Source organism: Gopherus flavomarginatus, chromosome 1 (genome assembly GCF_025201925.1).
Source record: "Gopherus flavomarginatus isolate rGopFla2 chromosome 1, rGopFla2.mat.asm, whole genome shotgun sequence".
Classification (NCBI taxonomy): Eukaryota; Metazoa; Chordata; order Testudines; family Testudinidae; genus Gopherus; species Gopherus flavomarginatus.
The window spans coordinates 367713774-367738315 of record NC_066617.1 but is presented as its reverse complement, the minus strand read 5'-3'; positions in this window follow the sequence as shown (position 1 = coordinate 367738315).

Genomic DNA, 24542 nt, shown 5'->3' with positions numbered 1-24542 from the left:
CTTCCAAGCAATATCAATGAAGGTGGCACTGAGGAAGTCTATGGCTGCATTCTGGGTATAGAAAGTTCGAAACTCTTGACCAGTCTGTGGCTGGGATATTGTGTCCATTAGCTACTCTAACCAGCCTTCCCATCTCTGTGCAGCCCCCTTCACCCTGTACTATGCCCCTTTAGGAGATCCTGTGGGCAGTGGCTACTGTGACAGGCCTTGGTAGCACATCTCTGATGAACCTGTGCTAGCAGGGAGATGGAGAGGGTCCTAAAGCAATTGTGAAGGCACAGAAATTGTGAGTGAGGGGCCTATCAACCAGTGGATCACTGAGATCTGTGCATAACTTTGGGAATCCCTAGATCCTAGGTACTGCCCTTCATTCCTGAGGGAGAAGGGAAGTGACCTTGACTTCTGAAATGATCTAGTGGAAATTCCCATATATGGAGGTTGTGGAATCTCCCTTTCCTGGCCTGCACCCTGGCTTTGGAATGCAGGAAAGAGGGCTGCTGGGGGAGAAATTTGGTCTTATATTATTAATTATTATTATTTATTTTATTTCTGCAAGATCACAGCTGTGACAGCATAATCGTTACCACTCACTGCCCCCGAGGTAGCCATGTGACTAATCAGAACCATATGAACAGCGATGACAAGCCCGGATTCCAGGAATAGAGCCTGCAGCAGGGCTTCCACTGCAACCCAGTTGTGTAGCCTCACTGCACATTCCCTGTGATTTGGCCTCCTGCAGTTTGCCTTTGGCCGTGACGGAGGTTAAAGCTGGTGCATGCCGAACCAAGCAGCTGAGGTTCCCTGATGGCCAATTGGCCCCCACGGGAATGTGCAGACATGCTTCATAAAGACAGTTGCCTCCTTGTCTGAACCTGCCTGCTGTCCATTCAACATCGCTGATGACTCCTTGTCCTTTTGGGTGAAGAGCTCTGGCATCAGCGGCTCCCCTTCTAGCAGGAATTGGGGACGTTGGCAGGTTTCACTCTCTTTAAAATGCAAAGTGATGTGTAAATGCTGCAAGCTGTTTCCATTTGAAGATGTTCTGTGCAGAGGCAGAGGACTCAGCTGGGCTGTTGGGGTGACTCAGTGACAGGGCTGGAGGACAGGCAGTGCTAGGTAGCTTGGGAACCCCTCCCCTAATTCTACCCATGCTCCACGGTGGGTTGTTCAAGCTACACAGAAATGTGACATTCAAAGTGAGCTCGGAGTGTTAAAACCCCAATGCCACGAGTCAGGATTTCTCAAGGGGTCCCATTACTAGAGGTACCGTGTGCTCTGGGCCCCATCCTGCCAGGGGCTGAGTGAGAGGAGACCTCACAGAATATCCATGACTAGTTCCCAGTCACCTCAGGTCTATTTGCTCCTGGAAACTGAACCAGCAAATGCATTTTCAAAGGTTTTATTCTCTGGCTCGATTGTGAAGGCAGGAATTCAGAGCTGCATTGGTCTGTGGTAACAGGTCCTATAGGGCATGTTTCTGTTTCCTGACTGGCTGAGGGCTCTAGCATGTCTGCCCTGTAGATACCCCTCAGAGTTACAGGGCAACCTGCATGTCTCTGCTCTCTGAGTACCAGATGTCAGACCTTGAAACTTTCCCTCTCATGGGGTGGAATCCCGGGGTCCTCCCACCCTCAGACTGGGCCCTGGGCTACAGCACCCTGCGGGGGGACTGTACTTATCGAGCAGGTCCCAGTGGGTTTGACACCTGTGGTTCTTCCCTTTGTCAGCATGTGACTAATGCTGAGATGAGTGACCAGCCTTCTTGAACCAAACTACAGTTTAATCTGAACAGCAGGAATAAAGTATGACATGGGAGAATAAGAGGGTTTTCCAGGAACAGTCTGTACACCTCTCTGACCTCAAGTCCTCCCAAACTGATGCAGACACAGGCAGGCCCAGGGCCTCCAGATTTCCCCAGCAGTGTCTGTCCTTGCAGTCTGAGGAACTTATCAGCAACAGATGTCCCATCTCTGGACAGGCTCCCAGCACTGGAAAAAAACTTGTGTAATGTGGCTGGAGTCTGGAAGTGGCCTCTTCCCAGCTTGTAGCTCCAGTGTTGTCTCTCAACTTCCCTGAAAAGCTTACTGAGAGATGGCATTTCTTGATCTGTGCCTTCCCATTCTGCTTGTTTTCCAGCAGCCTGCTATTGAACTTAGAAGAACCATACTGGTTTCACCCAATATAGCATAACATAAACATCCCAAAAGTTAACCCAATAGAGCTAGACAGCAAACATCCCAAGAACTGTCTTTAACACACACATTTGTTATAGCACCTCAGCTCCAAGTCTGTCCCAATGCTGTTCTCAGGTGCTACGGATTTTAGGAATACAGGACAGAGTTTGTCAGAGAGAGAGAGGGAGAGCAATAGGCTACTTACTGTGGGAAACAAGTTCCATTTCTATGAATACCCATGCATTTGACTTTCAAATCCACTTCCTGCAAACTCATCCTGGCTGAATAACAGCATCCATTTATTATGAACTAGAGAGTGAGAGCTCAGGGAATGGATATTTTCTATATTGATCCCAATGCCTGTTACCACTCCGGATACAGGCTACAGATTGACAGAATGGAACCTGAGGAGAATCAGTCAGCTATTAACCCAAGGACAGGGAAGCTAATAAATTTTTGTTTGTTGTCAAGTGACTGAATGAGGGGTGAGACTCTGCGAACTTTTCATGGTCTGAAGAAATCCAGATTACAAATGCTATATTTTAAGTCCCACTCTAACCTGAGAAATCATCTCTGAGAGAAGATGAGAGAAGAAAGAATGGGTAGACATGTGTGCTAAAGCACAGATGTGTAAATGTTATGCCAAAACTTGTAACTGTAATACAAATTTTACACATGAAATATTCATGACATGCCTGTATATTGAAAGCCATCAGCAGAGTTGTTAGAATCTCTACAGGAAGGAGTAGTGTTAATTTTACTGCTTAATGACTTTTGCTTTAGAAAGTATTTAAAAATTCTCCACATACTATTTGGAACGGTTTTATGCTATGAACTCCTTGTTCAGTGAATCATAGAATCATATAATCATAGAAGATTAGGGCTGGAAGAGACCTCAGGACATCGTATCGTCCCACCCCCTGCTCAAAGCAAGACCAACCCTAACTAAATCATCCCAGCCAGGAATTTGTCAAGCTGGGCCTTAAAAACCTCTATGGATGGAGATTCCACCACCTCCCTAAGTAACCCATTCCAGTGCTTCACCATCCTCCTAGTGAAATAGTGTTTCCTAATATGCAACCTAAACCTCCACCACTGCAACTTGAGACCATTGCTCCTTGTTCTGTCATCTGCTATCACTGAGAACAGCCGAGCTCTTTCCTCTCTGGAATCCCCCTTCAGGTACTTGTTGAAGGCTTCTATCAAACCCGCTCTCACTCTTCTCTTCTGCAGACTAAATAACCCCAGTTCCCTCAGTGTCTCCTCGTAAGTCATGTGCCCCAGCCCCTGATCATTTTCTTTGCCCTCCGCCGGACTATCTCCAATTTGTCCACATCCTTTCTGTAGTGGGGGACCCAAAACTGGACCCAATACTCCAGATGTACCCTCACCACTGCCGACTAGAAAGGAATAATCACTTCCCTTTATCTGCTCACAATTCAAGGTCTCTGTCCTTATCTTCAAGATACCAAAAGGTCTGGGAATTCACATACCCTAAAGTTTCAGCAATGGCACAATGGGACCCTTGACAGCAGGAGTAAATCATGTCTGTACAGGAGACAGCACATTCTCAGGGGGCCAGTGCAAGGCTGCCCCACAAATTCAATGAGCTCAATCCCTTAATGATAAGAAGGTTATGGAGTGATGTGATTGCATTCAATCAACATTTATCATGGGGAACAGAAACTTGATAATAGGGGGCTAGTAGAGCTAGCAGACAAATGTCGAACAAGAATTGGTGGCTGGATGTTGAAGGCAGACAAATTGAGACTAGAGACAAAGTGGGAATTTTTTCAGCACTGAGGGTAATTGACCATTGGAACAGTTGAGCAAGGATCATGGTGTGTCTCTATCGCTGGCCACATTTCAGTCGAGAGGGGATGTTTTTCCCAAAGATCTGCTCTAGTTCAAAGAGGAATTCATCCAGGGCAGTTCTATGGCCTGGGCAATGCAGGAGGTCAGAGCAGATGATCACAATGGCCCCTCCTGGCCATATAATCTACAAATCTCTCTAGAGTCCCTGAAAGGATAATATTTGTGTGGGCCTCAGTCTGGGTCCTGTCACACCCTGGGTGCCACGTTTTGGGTTTGGGCAGGGTGAAAGGAACACAGGAAATTCAAAGCTCAATGGCGCTTGCTGCTCAATGCCTCTGATAGGAAATGAACCAGACTCCCTGTGATTCTTTGTGCACCCCTACGTCTCTCTACATAACACTCCCAGTGTCCTTCACTTGTGTGTCTGGTGCTTTGTATCTATCATTCCTGGTGCACTGATTATGCGCTGAACTCCAGTGTGTGATCAAAGAATGGCCGCTAACTAAAACTTAGTGAGGATTTTTGGTTGGCCCTTTCCAAGCACCAAAAGGAAGAGGGAGGGTCGACAATATCCAGAGCTCTAAGACTGACAGCCCCCAGTGGGAATGGGAAGAGGCCAACAGCACAGGGCAGATAGACCAGAGAGAGAGTCGGAGGCTGGGGCTGTCTGGGCCAGAGCAGGGCTGAGTTAAGGAGAGAGCAGGGGCCCGAGCAGACATGAGAGCAGAGTCGCTGCCGAAGGCAGAGAAGCAGCCGAGGGAGCTGGGGCTGGAGCTGGGTCTGGAACAGTCCAGAGTTGGGTGCAGTGAGCAACTGGGAAAGGGAGACACACCCAGGCCAAGAGCCCTGGCATGTCAAACTTGGAGAGGGATCATAAGCCGATGGGGGTTTGGGGAGCAATGCTGGGAAGAAGGGCCTTGCCACGCAGAGCCTGAGGTCATGTGGCCACCACCAAAGCGAGTGTCCAGCCTGCGGCATCCCTGCAGCACAGCGAGGACATGGGCAGGGTCTGCGCCATGTGAGGAACAGACTGTGAACTGCCCTGACGTTCCAGAGACGGCTCTTTGGGGTCCTCCATGTCACAGAGTGGGGTGATGGCTTTTCCATCCACCTTTCCCAGATTCTCCTTATTTTTTTTAATTTTTCAATTGGTCTCCTGCTGACAGAATGTGGTCAATACCAGTTAGGAGGGGGTGTTTCTGTCACACCCGTGTAACCCTTCTGCCCCTCTGAGTTGGCAGCAACAAGGGCCAGGTTCAGTATCCAGGGGTTCCGTTTCAATAACACAATACAAAACCGGCTCGAGTCCCCACCTAATGACCTGGGACAATTACATACCATCCCCCAGGCACCTCTGGAAGGCAACACTTCCCCTCTCACAAGCACGGAGTCTGAGAATAGCAAAATCCTTTTAATAAAGGAGGACAACAATGCAGCATCATGTTGGAGAAACACCATAAACAGGTTTCATAACACAAACCATCAGCAAAAGACCCAACAAGTAAGTTTGGCAGTGTCCTTTTCTCTTTTTTGCCTTCAGGGTCTTAAGTCCAATCACCCCAGAGTGCAACAAACCAAAAGTCTCTGACTCTGGTCAATGCCACCCCAGAGTTGAAAAATTTATCTGCAGAGTATTACCCTCACCCCAGTCCGGGTGGAATTGGAGGGGCACATAAGGTGTTAAAGGGCCCCTTACGTGGTCCGAGGCTGACTGCCTTGCCTCTCCGTGGAGTTCTGCTGCCGCCTGTCATAACATTTTTTTCCCAGATCTGGAGCTGAGCGTCCAAAATATGGGTGTTAGCGTGAAAACCTCCAAGCTTAGTTACAAGCTTGGACCTGATAACGCTGCCACCAGCCAGGGATTTATACAATGCCTAGCTCACTGTGGTCTCCCCAAAACCTTCCCTGGGGGACCCACAGACTCAGATTCCTTGAGTCTCACAACAAAGGGGAATAAACCATTTCCCTTCCCCCTCCTCCCCTCCAGGTGTTCCCTCCCTGGGTTCCTGGAGAGATATACAGAAGCAAACTCCATGAATCTAAACAGAGGGACTCCACCCTCCCTGTTTCCAGTCCTGGAAAGACAAGTACCGAGAGAGCTAATCTCTCTTCCCCCCTCACCCAGAGGGTATGCAAAGTCAGGCTTAGTAAATCTAACACAAAGAGCTTTTCCCCCTGACTTCTTCCTCCCACTAATTCCCTGGTGCTGCTGCAAACTCAATTCCCTAGAGTCCCCACTAAAGAAAAACTCCAACAGGTCTTAAAAAGAAAGCTTTATAAAAAGAAAGAAAAATACATTAAAAATAGTCTCTGTATAAGGTGAAAATATACAGGGTCAATTGCTTAAGAAAAAAAATGAACAAACAGCCTTATCCAAAAAGAATACAATTCAAAACACTCCAGCAGCTACACACATGTAAATACAAAAAAAAAAAATACAATATAAACCTACTGTCTTGCTATCTTTGTACTTACAACTTGGAAACAGAAGGTTAGAAAGCCAGGAGATAGAAAAATCACTCTCAGAGCCGAGAGGGCACAGACACAAGACAAAGAACAAAGAACTCACACCCAAAACTTCCCTCCACCCAGATTTGAAAAAGTTTTGTTTCCTGATTGGTCCTCTGGTCAGGTGTTTCAGGTTACTCCTTTCCAGGTGAAAGAGACATTAACCCTTAGCTATCTGTTTATAACACAGCCTTCGCCATGAACAGCTCTGCTCCACCAGGCACTTTGCTCCTCCAGCCATCCCCGCAAACTGCTCTGCTCTGCTCCACTTGCTGTTCTGTGAGCCGCTCCAACCATCCCACAAACTGCTCCACTCCACCCATCCTGCAAACTGCTCTGCCAGCCACTTAACAATATATCTTCAAGCTCCTCCACTAGTTAACTCAGCACTCAGTGATCTCAGCTCAGTAAGTTTAACTTTTTTCATAGTTTCAACTTGTAGTATGGGAGCCTAGTGCTGGTGCACCATTGGCCTAAAATGAATTCAGCTCAGCAGCCTCTAGCTGGACTCCTCATGGAAACAAAATTAGTTCTGCTCTTCAACAGTAGATAACAAAATGAAGCACAATTCATGTGCTACACCCTCAAAAGCAGCGCAGCGCAGCCCAGCCCAGCCCAGCCCATACCCCCCCCCCCACACACACACACACACACAATTCATTGGGTTTTGGAACTCATGTCCCTTGTCTAGCGAGTGCTACATAGTTGATGGTGAGACTCTCTGTCATAAAACAGTCTCATAGTCCTTCATTCACATCATCAGGGTAACAATACTTTATTCCTCCTACCCCAGTAACTGAGAAATTGGGGATCCCGCAGCTGTCAAAGTGACCGTTTTGGGCTATCATGGGCTCATGCTAGGCAGAGTAGGTGTGCCTATGCAAACAAGATCAGCCCCCGAAGTTCTTTTCCACACTCGCCGTAATTCACCACCAGATGTCAGGGTAGAGCTCATCCTGACTCTGCTTACACCCGTAACTGACAAAAGTTTTACCGCCATAGCGCCAGTGCAGACAAAGCCTGAGCTGCGAGATAGTAAAGACGCACACTGCTGCAAGCCCTCCACTGTTTAAGAAAATTGCAGTTTTCTGTTGGTCTCTCTCACCAAATCCAGCTGCTTGCACAGATATATCTCAAAATTCTGCCTGAATCTCTTCCTGGGTCTGCTGCATTACCCAGGACTTTCAACTCCCTGGGGGCTTCCAGTTCTTCCATCTCCAGGGTGCCTCCTTCATTCCTTCCCCACAGCCCTGTTACCTCTGCCCTCTCCTCTGGTCTCCCCTCCAGTACTGGGGGTTGTCCTGGGAATTCCTGAGAAGGAGGCTCAGTCTGCACTGGATGGAGGGAGGCGTGAGTAGAACTCAAGCAGGTTACAAAATCTAATGGAGAGTCACACGCTTCCAGCTGCAAAGAATCCTGTGGCACCTTATAGACTAACAGACGTTTTGGAGCATGAGCTTTCGTGGGTGAATACCCACTTCCTCAGATGCATGTAATGGAAACATCCAGGGGCAGGTATATATATGTGTGCTAGCAAGCAAGCTAGAGATAACGAGGTCAGTTCAATCAGGGAGGATGAGGCCCTGTTCTAGCAGTTGAGGTGTGAAAACCAAGAGAGGAGAAACTGGTTCTGTAATTGGCAAGCCATTCACAGTCTTTGTTCAATCCTGAGCTGATGGTGTCAAATTTGCAGATGAACTGAAGCTCAGCAGTTTCTCTTTGAAGTCTGGTCCTGAAGTTTTTTTTTGCTGCAGGATGGCCATCTTAAGGTCTGCTATAGTGTGGCCAGGGAGGTTGAAGTGCTCTCCTACAGGTTTTTGTATATTGCCATTCCTAATGTCTGATTTGTGTCCATTTATCCTTTTCCGTAGAGACTGTCCAGTTTGGCCGATGTACATAGCAGAGGGGCATTGCTGGCATATGATGGCGTATATTACATTGGTGGATGTGCAGGTGAATGAACCAGTGATGGTGTGGCTGATCTGGTTAGGTCCTGTGATGGTGTCGCTGGTGTAGATATGTGGGCAGAGTTGGCATCGAGGTTTGTTGCATGGATTGGTTCCTGAGCAAGAGTTATTATGGTGTGGTGTGCAGTTGCTGGTGAGAATATGTTTCAGGTTGGCAGGTTGTCTGTGGGCAAGGATTGGCCTGCCACCCAAGGCCTGTGAAAGTGTGGGATCATTGTCCAGGATGGGTTGTAGATCCTTGATGATGCGTTGGAGGGGTTTTAGCTGGGGGCTGTATGTGATGGCCAGTGGAGTCCTGTTGGTTTCTCTCTTAGGTTTGTCTTGCAGTAGGAGGCTTCTGGGTACACGTCTGGCTCTGTTGATCTGTTTCCTTATTTCCTCGTGCGGGTATTGTAGTTTTGAGAATGCTTGGTGGAGCTTTTGTAGGTGTTGGTCTCTGTCTGAGGGGTTAGAGCAGATGCGGTTGTACCTCAGTGCTTGGCTGTAGACAATGGATCGTGTGATGTGCCCGGGATGGAAGCTGGAGGCATGAAGGTAGGCATAGCGGTCGGTGGGTTTTCGATATAGGGTGGTGGTAATGTGACCATCACTTATTTGCACCGTGGTGTCAAGAAAGTGGACCTCCTGTGTAGATTGGTCCAGGCTGAGGTTGATGGTGGGGTGGAAGCTGTTGAAATCATGGTGGAATTTTTCCAGAGTCTCCTTCCCATGGGTCCAGATGATGAAGATGTCATCAATGTAGCGTAGATAGAGAAGGGGTGTGAGTGGATGAGAGCTGAGGAAGCGTTGTTCCAGGTCGGCCATGAAGATATTGGCATATTGTGGGGCCATGCGGGTGCCCATAGCAGTGCCACTGATCTGGAGATATATATTGTCATCAAATTTGAAATAGTTGTGTGTAAGTATAAAGGCACAGAGCTCAGCAGCCAGTTGTGCTGTGGCATCATCAGGGATAGTGTTCCTGACAGCTTGTATTCCATCTGTGTGTGGGATGTTAGTGTAGAGAGCCTCTACATCCATGGTGGCTAGGATGGTGTTTTCTGGGAGGTCACCAATGCATTGTAGTTTCCTCAGGAAATCAGTGGTGTCGCGGAGATAGCTGGGAGTGCTGGTGGCATAGGGTCTGAGTAGAGAGTCCATATATCCAGACAGTCCTTCAGTGAGAGTGCCAATGCCCGAGATGATGGGGCGTCCAGGATTTCCGGGTTTGTGGATCTTGGGTAGTAGATAGAATAACCCTGGTCGGGGCTCTAGGGGTATGTTGATTTCTTCTGGTGTTAGTGTAGGGAGTGTCCTGAGTAGATGCCGTAGTTTCTTAGTGTATTCCTCAGTGGGATCTGAGGGAAGTGGCCTGTAGAATTTGGTATTGGAGAGTTGTCTGGCTGCCTCCTTTTGATAGTCAGACCTGTTCATGATGACAACGGCACCTCCTTTATCAGCCTCTTTGATGATAATGTCAGGGTGGTTTCTGAGGCTGTGGATGGCATTGCGTTCTGCACGACTTAGGTTGTGAGGCAAGCGATGTTGTTGTTCCACGATTTCTGCCTGTGCACGCCGGCGGAAGCATTCAATGTATAGGTCCAGGCTGTCATTTCGACCCTCAGGAGGAGTCCATGTGGAGTTCTTTTTCTTGTGCTGTTGGTGGGAGGGCACCCGTGTATCAGTGCACTGTTCAGTGTTGTCCTGGAAGTATTCTTTGAGTCGGAGACGGCGAAAGTAGGCTTCCAGATCGCCACAGAACTGTATCATGTTGGTGGGGGTGGCAGGGCAGAAAGAGAGTCCCCGAGATAGGACAGACTTTTCTTCTGGGCTGAGTGTGTAGTTGGATAGATTGACGATATTGCTGGGTGGGTTAGGGGTACCACTGTTGTGGCCCCATGTGGCAGGTAGGAGTTTAGACAGCTTACAGTCCTTTTTCCTTTGAAGAGAGGTGAAGTGAGTAATGTAGATCTCCTGTCTTATTCTAGTGAAGTCCGTTTGTATAGAAGTTTGGTTGTTAATGAGAGTCTCCAGGTTGGAGAGCTCTTTTTTGATGTTTTCCTGTTTGCTGTATAGGACGCTGATCAGGTGGTTCCTCAGTTTTTTTGACAGAGTATGGCATAATCTCTCACTGTGGTCTGTGTAGTATGTAGATAGCAGTGGATTTTTTACCTTTAGTCCATTTGGTATGATGTCCATCCGTTTGCATTTGGAAAGGAAGATGATATCTGTCTGTATTTGTGCAAGTTTCTTCATGAGGTTGATGGATTTCCATTCCATACGGCTAAATGCAGTGCCTTGCATGGTGTCAAGTATCAGAGGGTAGCCGTGTTAGTCTGGATCTGTAAAAGCAGCAAAGAATCCTGTGGCACCTTATAGACTAACAGACGTTTTGGAGCATGAGCTTTCGTGGGTGAATACCCACTTCCTCAGATGCATGTAATGGAAACATCCAGGGGCAGGTATATATATGTGTGCTAGCAAGCAAGCTAGAGATAACGAGGTCAGTTCAATCAGGGAGGATGAGGCCCTGTTCTAGCAGTTGAGGTGTGAAAACCAAGAGAGGAGAAACTGGTTCTGTAATTGGCAAGCCATTCACAGTCTTTGTTCAATCCTGAGCTGATGGTGTCAAATTTGCAGATGAACTGAAGCTCAGCAGTTTCTCTTTGAAGTCTGGTCCTGAAGTTTTTTTTGCTGCAGGATGGCCATCTTAAGGTCTGCTATAGTGTGGCCAGGGAGGTTGAAGTGCTCTCCTACAGGTTTTTGTATATTGCCATTCCTAATGTCTGATTTGTGTCCATTTATCCTTTTCCGTAGAGACTGTCCAGTTTGGCCGATGTACATAGCAGAGGGGCATTGCTGGCATATGATGGCGTATATTACATTGGTGGATGTGCAGGTGAATGAACCAGTGATGGTGTGGCTGATCTGGTTAGGTCCTGTGATGGTGTCGCTGGTGTAGATATGTGGGCAGAGTTGGCATCGAGGTTTGTTGCATGGATTGGTTCCTGAGCAAGAGTTATTATGGTGTGGTGTGCAGTTGCTGGTGAGAATATGTTTCAGGTTGGCAGGTTGTCTGTGGGCAAGGATTGGCCTGCCACCCAAGGCCTGTGAAAGTGTGGGATCATTGTCCAGGATGGGTTGTAGATCCTTGATGATGCGTTGGAGGGGTTTTAGCTGGGGGCTGTATGTGATGGCCAGTGGAGTCCTGTTGGTTTCTCTCTTAGGTTTGTCTTGCAGTAGGAGGCTTCTGGGTACACGTCTGGCTCTGTTGATCTGTTTCCTTATTTCCTCGTGCGGGTATTGTAGTTTTGAGAATGCTTGGTGGAGCTTTTGTAGGTGTTGGTCTCTGTCTGAGGGGTTAGAGCAGATGCGGTTGTACCTCAGTGCTTGGCTGTAGACAATGGATCGTGTGATGTGCCCGGGATGGAAGCTGGAGGCATGAAGGTAGGCATAGCGGTCGGTGGGTTTTCGATATAGGGTGGTGGTAATGTGACCATCACTTATTTGCACCGTGGTGTCAAGAAAGTGGACCTCCTGTGTAGATTGGTCCAGGCTGAGGTTGATGGTGGGGTGGAAGCTGTTGAAATCATGGTGGAATTTTTCCAGAGTCTCCTTCCCATGGGTCCAGATGATGAAGATGTCATCAATGTAGCGTAGATAGAGAAGGGGTGTGAGTGGATGAGAGCTGAGGAAGCGTTGTTCCAGGTCGGCCATGAAGATATTGGCATATTGTGGGGCCATGCGGGTGCCCATAGCAGTGCCACTGATCTGGAGATATATATTGTCATCAAATTTGAAATAGTTGTGTGTAAGTATAAAGGCACAGAGCTCAGCAGCCAGTTGTGCTGTGGCATCATCAGGGATAGTGTTCCTGACAGCTTGTATTCCATCTGTGTGTGGGATGTTAGTGTAGAGAGCCTCTACATCCATGGTGGCTAGGATGGTGTTTTCTGGGAGGTCACCAATGCATTGTAGTTTCCTCAGGAAATCAGTGGTGTCGCGGAGATAGCTGGGAGTGCTGGTGGCATAGGGTCTGAGTAGAGAGTCCATATATCCAGACAGTCCTTCAGTGAGAGTGCCAATGCCCGAGATGATGGGGCGTCCAGGATTTCCGGGTTTGTGGATCTTGGGTAGTAGATAGAATAACCCTGGTCGGGGCTCTAGGGGTATGTTGATTTCTTCTGGTGTTAGTGTAGGGAGTGTCCTGAGTAGATGCCGTAGTTTCTTAGTGTATTCCTCAGTGGGATCTGAGGGAAGTGGCCTGTAGAATTTGGTATTGGAGAGTTGTCTGGCTGCCTCCTTTTGATAGTCAGACCTGTTCATGATGACAACGGCACCTCCTTTATCAGCCTCTTTGATGATAATGTCAGGGTGGTTTCTGAGGCTGTGGATGGCATTGCGTTCTGCACGACTTAGGTTGTGAGGCAAGCGATGTTGTTGTTCCACGATTTCTGCCTGTGCACGCCGGCGGAAGCATTCAATGTATAGGTCCAGGCTGTCATTTCGACCCTCAGGAGGAGTCCATGTGGAGTTCTTTTTCTTGTGCTGTTGGTGGGAGGGCACCCGTGTATCAGTGCACTGTTCAGTGTTGTCCTGGAAGTATTCTTTGAGTCGGAGACGGCGAAAGTAGGCTTCCAGATCGCCACAGAACTGTATCATGTTGGTGGGGGTGGCAGGGCAGAAAGAGAGTCCCCGAGATAGGACAGACTTTTCTTCTGGGCTGAGTGTGTAGTTGGATAGATTGACGATATTGCTGGGTGGGTTAGGGGTACCACTGTTGTGGCCCCATGTGGCAGGTAGGAGTTTAGACAGCTTACAGTCCTTTTTCCTTTGAAGAGAGGTGAAGTGAGTAATGTAGATCTCCTGTCTTATTCTAGTGAAGTCCGTTTGTATAGAAGTTTGGTTGTTAATGAGAGTCTCCAGGTTGGAGAGCTCTTTTTTGATGTTTTCCTGTTTGCTGTATAGGACGCTGATCAGGTGGTTCCTCAGTTTTTTTGACAGAGTATGGCATAATCTCTCACTGTGGTCTGTGTAGTATGTAGATAGCAGTGGATTTTTTACCTTTAGTCCATTTGGTATGATGTCCATCCGTTTGCATTTGGAAAGGAAGATGATATCTGTCTGTATTTGTGCAAGTTTCTTCATGAGGTTGATGGATTTCCATTCCATACGGCTAAATGCAGTGCCTTGCATGGTGTCAAGTATCAGAGGGTAGCCGTGTTAGTCTGGATCTGTAAAAGCAGCAAAGAATCCTGTGGCACCTTATAGACTAACAGACGTTTTGGAGCATGAGCTTTCGTGGGTGAATACCCACTTCCTCAGATGCATGTAATGGAAACATCCAGGGGCAGGTATATATATGTGTGCTAGCAAGCAAGCTAGAGATAACGAGGTCAGTTCAATCAGGGAGGATGAGGCCCTGTTCTAGCAGTTGAGGTGTGAAAACCAAGAGAGGAGAAACTGGTTCTGTAATTGGCAAGCCATTCACAGTCTTTGTTCAATCCTGAGCTGATGGTGTCAAATTTGCAGATGAACTGAAGCTCAGCAGTTTCTCTTTGAAGTCTGGTCCTGAAGTTTTTTTGCTGCAGGATGGCCACCTTAAGGTCTGCTATAGTGTGGCCAGGGAGGTTGAAGTGCTCTCCTACAGGTTTTTGTATATTGCCATTCCTAATGTCTGATTTGTGTCCATTTATCCTTTTCCGTAGAGACTGTCCAGTTTGGCCGATGTACATAGCAGAGGGGCATTGCTGGCATATGATGGGGTATATTACATTGGTACATTGCTTCCAGCTGTGCGTCTGCTGCAGCCGCCATTCAATGGCCGATTCTCGCTCGCCCCAGTCTCATTCCCCAACACGTGATCTGCTCTTAACGGCCCAGGACACACTTCCAGCAGCCAGGGCAGGGCTGTGCATTTCCGCTGTCTCACACCTGCCCAGCAGCCTATGGAACCACTCGTTCTTAGTGCTGCTCCTCCCCCATCTCCCGCCTGCCCCCTCTCTGGTGTGTTACACACAGTAGCTGGGTCTTGTCTGAATTTGATTTCTAAGCTCCTTGGGGCAGGGGCTGTTTCTGCTTCTGGGTTTGCAAAGGGCCCAGCACAAGGGGCCCTGAACTGGAGCGGGGCCTCTGCAGGCTTCCACAATTCAGACAATAATAATAAATTATAGATACAGTGATCCAGCCAAATCAGGGCTTAGCCCCTTCCCCCTTTGCCTTTAGCTATAGACAAAGGTCACACCAGGCTGGCCAGCCACAGAGTGTCAGTAACTGGAGTACAGGTGGACACAGCGCCCCAGTTAAGCCTGGACAGGACAATTCAATCCGTCTCATTCCTGGGCTGAAAACCCCAGGCGCTGCACACCGGAGAAATACCCTCGATGAGCCAGAGGAGCAGGCAGGGAGTTCAGCTGTGGGAATCCAAGTGCCCTCCAGCCAGGGCAGTGCTGGAAAGTCTGACTCAGCCTGGAACATTCGATTTCAATTCCCCCTTGGAGAGACTGGGAGGAGAGGAACCGAGAGGGAGAGAACAAACCTAGAGCAAACACTGATCCAGTCTCTATCCCACCCATAGGGCCCCCCTTGTTCCACAGTAGCTTTGGGTGGAGGGGGAGGCCTTTGTCCCCAGGACAGGCCCCCGGCTGCCCTCTGTCCATGGGAACATTCTGTTGGTGTTGATTTCACTGCGTCTGTTCTTCCAAAGCGACCCCAGTGACTGTGATGTGTTGGCAGGTGTCTGAGGGGCAGTGGAAGTGGAGTCCCGGAGTTCAAACCTCACAGGAGCAGGGAGCTCACAAACTCCAGCTAGTTCTGAAAATCTCAGATTCACCTTCAGAGGATGGTGAAGGCTCAGGCTCCCTCTGCCAGATTTTCCTCTGCATCCCACCCAATGAACAGGCCCTGTCAAAGCAGGAGTCCATTTCCCTCTTGGTGTGACAGAGAGACCGGGGTTATGGCAGGGAAGTCAGAACTCCTGGGTTCTGTGTGTCATCCTGCCACTCAATCTTTGTTTTACCTTGGCCACTTCACCTCTCCCATGCCTCAGTTTACCTATCTGCATAGTGGGGATATATTCATACTGCTAGGTGTTTTGAAGATCCTTCAGTGAAAGGTGCTGCTCAGTATGGTCATAGTTACAAATGAGAATTACTGATCTCTGACCTCTTATCAACAGCCCCATGTGCCTGCAGAGAGTGCTTGTGTCTCCCATCCATCGTTGATCTCCAGATGTGTCTTTCTACAATCTAGCCAGCTAACTCTGCGAATACCCAGGAATCAGACCCTTGGGAGATCTAGGCATTATCCCTGGTTTTCTTATAAATCAACTATAATTTTTAAAAATACACAAATGCACAGAGCAGCCAATTCCTCTCTGACTCTGTGAAGAGCACAAGAGTTGTCATCTCCCTTTGGGAAGGTGCCTTAATTACTGTTTACTCCGAAAGATGGATACAGAGCAAGGAAGCGCAGACATGGAAAGAGAAACATTGGCTAGAATGTCTCCAGTCTCCAGCCTGTTTACATCCAGACGCTGCTAATCCCCTAGAGGCTGAGCGAACCCAAGTGGGATTGCACAGAGCTATATTATAAACAGCACAAACCTCTGTATCAGCTCTCGGCGTGGGATGCTGCTGCAAATACTGGGCTGAGATAAGTGTGGGACACGGCTACCTGAGGGAGATTCCCAGGGAAGACACTTCCATCTCAGGATTCACAGGTACCCAAGTCTTGCTGAGGAGCTCACCTGCTCGACAAACCCAGTGTAACACGGACATGATGGGACAGAGAATAGGTCTGGGGTCCTTTCCATTCTGTGCAGCCGTTAAATACCCCAGGGCCCTTGCCAGAGGAGATGAGTTTGCTCCAGTATCATGGGCCAAAACATCCCTCTTAGATGTGCCTCCCTGGCTGATGGCCTCCAGCCCCAAGGTGGCTGCATTTCAGTGGCACAGGGGATCCTTCAGGATGGAAGGTGTCAGCAAATGTTGTTACAAAATTTCTCCTCTACTTTGGAGGGTCCTGTGCCTATTGGCGGATTTGCTCACCTCAGTGATCTTCCCCTCTGGCGGAACCCACAGTCTAGGTCAACTCCTCCTGTGTCTGATCAGGAGTTGGGAGGTTTGGGGGGAACTCGGGCCCACCCTCTACTCCGGGTTCCAGCCCAGGGACCTGTGGATTGCAGCTGTCTATAGTGCCTCCTGTAACAGCTGCATGACAGCTACAACTCCCTGGGCTGCTTCTCCATGGCCTCCTCCAAACACCTTCATTATCCTCACCACAAGACCTTCCTCCTGGTGTCTGATAATGCTTGTCCTCCTCAATCCTCCAGCAGTACACTCTCTCACTCTCAGCTCCTTGCACCTCTTGCTCCCAGCTCCTCACACCCCAAACTCACTGACTAACTGGGAGGCTTTTTACTAGTTCCAGCCAGCCCTTCATTGGCTTCAGGTGGCCCAATCAATGTAGCTTTCTCCACTGCCTTCTAGAAAGATCTTAATTGGCCCCAAGTGTCTTGATTAACCTGGAGCAAGTTTCCATGGTACTAGGGATTTGGTTAGCCTGGGGCTAATATACCTGTTCCTTACTAATTTACTGTAGCCATTTAGCCTTTCCCCATCACATATCCCTCCCCCTCTGCTCAACACCATAGGCTTGGGTAACTTGGGATGCCAGCAGTGTGCTAGCGATAGGCCATCAGCGTTACCATGGTGGCATCCAGCCCTGTGTCATATGAGGAACTGGAATGGTTGGAGGGACAAGAACTACCTGGTGACCCTTGTATTCTTTTCCTTATTTCTCTGTATTCACTGGTGGGATGCGTGGTCCATCACAAGAGTAAATCGCTGGCTTAAGAGGTAATAATGCAGTGTCTCCATGGCCCATTTGACAGCAGGGCATTCTCTCTCGACTACTGAATACTTCTGTTCTCTTGAGAGCAGCTTTCTGCTTAGGTAGAGGATCGGGTGTTCTTCTCCAATCATTTGCGACAGAATCACCCCCAACCCCACCTCAGAAGCATCTGTTTGTAAAATAAATTCCATGGTAAAGTCCGGGGCTATGAGTATGGGGTCGTAACAGAGAGCCGTCCGAAGGTCTATGAATGCCCTCGCTACTGCATTGGTCCACTTCACCATGTCTGGACCTTGGGCCTTCACCAGTTCCGTTAGAGGACTTGCCCTACTGGCTAAGTGGGGAATAAAACGTCGGTAGTAGCCTACCACACCTAGGAACACATGGACCTGCTTCTTTCGGTTCGGCCGGGACCAGTTTTGAATCACCTCTAGCTTATCAGGTTTGGGGCTTCACTATAACCCTTCCTACAATATATCCCAGGTACTTAGCCTCTGCTAGTCCTATGGCACATTTAGTGGAATTAGCGGTGAGGCCAGCCCGCTTTAAGGTGCGTAGTACGGCCTCAACTTTCTCCAAGTGGATTCCCCCGTCTGGCGTATGGATGATGACATCATCTAGGTATGCGACTGCATAACTAGTATGGGGGCACAGCAGCTTATCCATGAGGCACTGGAATGTGGCTGGGGCCCCATGTAACCCAAAAGGGAGCAAAGTGTACTGGAATAGCCCGTCTGGGGTAGAGAATGCTGTCTTTTCTTTAGCTTCTTTGGTCAGGGGAATCTGCCAATACCCTTTAGTCAGATCCAGTGTAGTCAAGAATTGGGCACTGCTCATTCAGTCAACCAGTTCGTCGATGCGTGGTATGGGGTATGCATTGAATTGGGATATTTCATTCAGTCAGTGAAATTCACTATAGAATCTCATGGTACCGTCAGGTTTAGGCACTAGAACTATTGGACTGCACCACTGACTGTAAGATTCTTCAATAAGAACTAATTCTAACATTTTCTTTCCTTCAGCCTTGATTTCTTCTCTTTTGGCTGCTGGGATTCAGTAGGGTCTCAGTGTTATCTTGGCTCTGGGGATCGTGCAGATATGGAGATGGGTCTCAGTCGTCCACCCCAGTTTTGTAGAGAACACATATCGGTTCCAATTAATCATGTTGGCTGCCTACATCTTTTGGATTGGCGTCAAGTTGGGTGATATCCTCACTTGCTCGTGTACGTTAGCCACCTGGGGAAGTGTCTCCTGGGTGACTAAGCATGCTTCTCGATCATGCCAAGGTTTTAGAAGACTGATGTGGTAAATTTGCTCCAGTTTCCTGCAGCCTGCCTACCGCACCTTATAGTTTACCTCTCCCATGGATGCAATCACTTCATAGGGTCCCTGCCACTGTGCCAACAGCTTACTTTCTGCTGTGGGCACTAGGACCATTACTCGATCCCCTGGCTGGAACCGTCGAAGCTTTGCTTGGTGGTTATAATGGGTTTGTTGGGTCTCCTGTGCTTTCTCCAAGTGTTCCCGTACAATGGATGTAACTTGAGCAATCCGATCCCTCATCTGTAGTACATGTTCGACTATGTTCCCTCTGGGATTTGGCTCCTCTTTCCAGGCTTCTCTGTCTATATCCAATATGCCCCAGGGATGGCACCCAGATAATAGTTCGAATGGAGAGAAACCTGTGGAGGCTTGTGGGACTTCCCGGATGGTGAACATGAGGTAAGGCAATAGGGTATCCCAATCTTTCCCATCTCGGCTCACCATTTTCCTGATCATGGCCTTGAGGGTCTTATTGAATCTTTCCACAAGGCCGTCTGTTGTGGGTGGTATACAGAGGTCCGCAGGGCTTCTACATGGAGCAATGAACAGAGATCTTTCATGAACGTGGACACGAAAGGTGTCTCTTGATCAGTCAGTATCTCCTTGTGTAGCCCAACCCGGGAAAAAATCTGTACTAGCTCCTTAGCTATTGTCTTAGAAGCTGTGTTGCGTTGGGGGACGGCTTCTGGGTATTGGGTTGCATAGTCTAGTAAAACTAGCACATGTTGGTGGCCCTGAACTGTCTTCTCTAGGGGTCCAATCAGATCCATGATTATGAGTTCAAATGGTACCTTTATTATTGGAAGAGGTATCAAAGGAGCCTGCAAGTGTGGGCGAGGGCTATGTAGCTGACACTCTGGACAAGAGGTGCAGTATCGCCTGACATCTTCATGTACTCCTGGACAGAAGAACCTCCGCAGGATCCTGGCCAGGTTTTCTCTACCCCAGGTGTCCTCCAAACAGGTGACTGTGGGCGAGGCTCAATATGGCTTTTTGATGTTTTTGTGGCACCAGAAGTTGATGTATCTCCTGCTCCTGCATTTGCACCACACGGTAAAGGAGATCTTTCTTCACTATAAAGTAGGGTCCTGGACCCAGGACCTTCCCTTCCACTGGTGTCCCATCTATCTCAGCCACCTCTTTCCTGATATTATCATATCTAGGGTCCTCTACCTGGTCCCTCCCGAAAGTCTCTCTAACCTGCCTGAATTCCCATTAGCCGGCTTCTGCTTCTTCCAATGGCTCATCACCATCATGGCTGGGGCCAGTCTCTGGCTCACCTTCCGTGTTGGTAGTTTCTCTGATGGCTGCTCGTGTGCATCTGTCTACTAGTGCAGTCTTTTGGCCCTGGGTCAGGATCCGGGTTCCCAAGGCCTTCGCGGCCTTCCTTTCTTTTTTTTCTTCTGGATCTTTTGGGGGCTGAGAATAGATCCTGAGAAAACTCAGAAAACATTGGAGGTTGACATTCCTCCAACAATGAGTCACTGCCAACAGGGTCCCCATCTCCCCCCAGCCTCTCCGGGGGGAGCAAATTATCAAAGCTGGGATAGTCCCTCCCAATGACTACAGGACATGGGAGTTTAGGAACTACGCTCACTGTCACCTCAATGGGGTTCCCCTGAACCTCTATCTCCACTGGGATGGTGGGGTAATGGCTCATGACCTCATGCACGCATGTCACTGCTATGTGTTTGGCTTGTAGCAGCTGGCTACTTTTTACCAGCTTACTTGAGATAAGGGTGATAGCACTCCCTGAGTCCACAAGCGCTGTAGTCTCTACTCCATTTATATTCACCAGCATGGTGTAGTTATGTGGGGCTAATGCAACGCCCACAAGGTGGATAAGGGAGCATGGGACCTCCCAATCCCCCAAGCTGCATTGCATAGGCTCCTCGGTGCTGGGACACTGTGTTGCTATGTGTCCCCACGCACCACATTCATAGCATCTATAATTGTTTCTAATCATTCCCCTATCATGTGGGTTAGGAAGTTTAGTCCCAGGTTTCCCCCCGACTCAGGCCAATCCTTTCCTTCTGGGGTCTCCGCTGGTTTTTGGCCTCCCTCTTCCTCCATCTAGGACTCCCCAGGGGTTTGGCTGCCCCACCTTCCAGGGTTGGGGTTGAGTGTTTGCTACGAAAGGGGCTTTCCTTGGGTAGTCGGGTCAATTCCCTGGCTGTCATGTGCCTTTCTACCAGCATGATCATCTCATCATAGGTGGACGGATCGTTCTGGCCTAACCATTTGTGGAGATCTGGTGGCAGTGCCCTCATGTATCAGTCGATGACCAGAACCTCTAGTATCTCTTCCGGACTCCAGGAGTCTGTTTGCAACCACTTTCGTGCGAGATGGATGAAGTCATAGAGTTGGGACCATGGGGTTTTGTCTTCCTGGTACCTCCATTCATGATACTGCTGGGCCCGCACTGCAGTCGTCACTCCAGATCTGGCCAGCATCTCTGCTTTCAGCTGGGGGTAGTCTGCTGCAGGCTCTTCAGGCAGATCATGGTAGTCCTTCTGGACCTCCCCACACAGGAATGGGGCAAGGATGCCAGAGCATTGGTCTCGAGGCCAGGCCTCCCGTACAGCTGTCCTCTCAAAGGTCAGAAGTTATGTCTCTACATCATCCTCCCTCGTCATTTTCTGCAGCCAATGGCTAGCCCATATGAGCCATGTCCCATCATGGCCACAGTTCAGCTCTGTAAGGGTCTTTACCTGGTTTACCAGTTCCCACAACATAGCTCAGTCTTGAGAAGCCTGGTCCATCAGCAGGCGATTAGTCTTTTGCTGCAGCCGCACTACCTCCTGTTGGGCAGCTGCCTGGACATGGGTAGCCTCCTACTGGGTCGCTGTAGCTTGTATCAATGTCCGCACTAAGTCATACATTGTGGTAAAAAAAAATAAACCCTCTACCTTTTTTTTTTCTTTTAGAATCACCATCCTTCTTCCGCCGCGCTGTGCACACCAAAAATCCCACCCCTGGCATCAGTTGTGTCAAAGTTCCTCCTCTACCTTGGTGGGTCCTGTGCTTATTGGTGGATTTGCTCACCTCAGTGATCTTCCCCTCTGGCGGAACCCACAGTCTAGGTCAACTCCTCCTGTGTCTGATCAGGAGTTGGGAGGTTTGGGGGGAACCAGGGCCCACCCTCTACTCCGGGTTCCAACCCAGGGCCCTGTGGATTGCAGCTTTCGATAGTGCCTCCTGTAACAGCTGCATGACAGCTACAACTTCCTGAGCTACTTCCCCATGGCCTCCTCCCAACATCTTCTTTATCCTCACCACAGGACCTTCCTCCTGGTGTCTGATAACGCATGTACTCCTTAGTTCTCCAGCAGCACACCCTCTCACTCTCAGCTCCTTGTGCCTCTTGCTCCCAGCTGCTCACACACACCAAACTCACTGACTAGCTGGGAGGCTTTTATCTAGTCCCAGCCAGCCCTTCATTGGCTTCAGGTGGCCCAATCAATGTAGTTATCTCCACTGCCTTCTAGAAAGATCTTAATTGACCCCAGGTGTCTTGATTAACCTGGAGCATTTGGTTACCATGGTACTAGGGATTTGGTTAGCCTGGGGCTAACATACCTGTTCCTTACTAGCAGCAAAGAATCCTGTGGCACCTTATAGACTAACAGACGTTTTGGAGCATGAGCTTTCGTGGGTGAATACCCATTTCATGTAGCCATCTGGCCTTGCCCCATCACAATGTACAGTACAAGACCGTACATTGCTCAGGCCCCACTGAGGCAAAACCCCTTTGGAGTAAGAGCCAGCTGTGTGTGTTAAAGCAAAGACACTGTCACCTCCTCCTCTTGCATCTCAGGGCTCTGGCTGTTAACGGGTGGGGCTGTACTTGACTTTTAATTTCCGGAAAGCTTGGAGGTGCTAAAGCTCCTCACTGGAACAGCTGTAAGAAATTTTCAACTTAGGCAAGACATCTTCTCTCCTAGCTTCATTTGAGAAGTTGGGTGAACTGTTTTATCTGAAACTTTCAGAAAACAACTCACCTGGAAGCAGACACCCAGTGTCCAAACACTTAAAGACTGGCAAAGTTATAAGTAACTGGAAATTATGTATCCTAACTGAAGCTATCAGACAGACTTAACTAACTGTGGTGCCACCAGCACCACCTACAATGGCCAATCCATTGTTGAATCCCATTCAGCTAAGCTTTTTGCTCCAGTAACGTCTGTGGCAAGTAGTTCCACTGGCCAAGTATGGATTATGTAAACAATTTTCTTTCATCAGTGTTATATGTTCAGACTTTCAATGTAATTGAAAGTTCCCTTGTTTGTGTGTTCTGAGACAGAGTAAATATAAATGCCTGATCTACTCTCTTTATTCACAAAAGTGCATCTGAAGAAGTGAGGCTTTTCACCCATAAAAGCTTATGCCCAAATAAATGTGTTAGCCTTTAAGGTGCCACCAGAATCCTTGTTGTTTTTGTGGCTACAGACTAACATGGCTACCCCTTGATACTTTCTTTATTCATCAGGTATGTCTACACTGCCAGATTATTCCGATTTTACAGAAACCTTTTTTTGGAAACAGATTGTATAAAGTCGAGTGCACACGGCCACACTAAGCACATTAATTCGGCGGTGTGCTTCCACGTACCGAGACTAGCGTCAATTTCCGGAGCATTGCACTGTGGGTAGCTATCCTTTAGCTATCCCATAGTTCCCGCAGTCTCCCCCGCCCCTGCATGATTGGGCAAAAACAGTGTCGTGGGTGATTCTGGGTAAATGTCGTCAGTCAATCCTCCTTTAGCATCCTCGGATGCAGCACATCCAGCCCCATGGACTTGTGCTCATCCAGCTTTTCTAAATAGTCCCGAACCACTTCTTTCTGCACAGAGGGCTGGTCACCTCCTCCCAACGCTGTGCTGCCCAGTGCAGCAGTCTGGGAGCTGACCTTGTTCATGAAGACAGAGGCAAAAAAATCATTGAGTACATTAGCTTTTTCCACATCCTCTGTCACTAGGTTGCCTCCCTCATTCAGTGAGGGGCCCACACTTTCCTTGACTTTCTTCTTGTTGCTAACATACCCGAAGAAACACTTCTTGTTACTCTTAACATTGCTTGCTAACTGCAACTCCAAGTGTGATTTGGCCTTCCTGATTTCACTCCTGCAGCCTGAGTAATATTTTTATACTCCTCCCTGGTCATTTGTCATTTGTCCAATCTTCCACTTCTTGTAAGCTTCTTTTTTGCAAGCATTTCATTGTTAAGCCAAGCTGGTCGCCTGCCTTATTTACTATTCTTTCTACACATCAGGATGTTTTTTTCTTGCAACCTTAATAAGGATTCTTTATAATACAGCCAGCTCTCCTGGACTCCTTTCCCCCTCATGTTATTCTCCTAGGGGATCCTGCCCATCAGTTCCCTCCTGAACTCGACTATCTCATGGTCACTGCCTCTCAGGTTCGATCCACTTTCGGTTCCCCTACTAATTCTGTTTGTGAGCAGTAGGTCAAGAAGAGCTCTGCCCCTAGTTGCTTTCTCCAGCACTTGCACCAGGAAATTGTCCTCTACACTTTCCAAAAACTTCCTGGATTGTCTGTGCACCACTGTATTGCTCTCCCAGCAGATATCAGAGTGATTAAAGTCTCCCATGAGAACAAGGCCTGCGATCTAGTAACTTCTGCTAGTTGCCGGAAGAAAGCCTCGTCCACCTCATCCCCTGGTCTGGTGGTCTATAGCAGAGTCCCACCACGACATCACCATTGTTGCTCACACTTCTAAACTTAATCCTGATACATCTTGAAGGGAATCCCAAAACCATTACAGAGGAGGGGAGATTAGAGGATGGATGGGAGTGATAGAGAGGACCAAAACTAATAGCAGTTTGTGGGGATACCAGAAGGGGCACCCAGAGACGACATATCAGCCCTGGAGGCAACCCAAGGCCTACCTCACAGGGAGGAGCC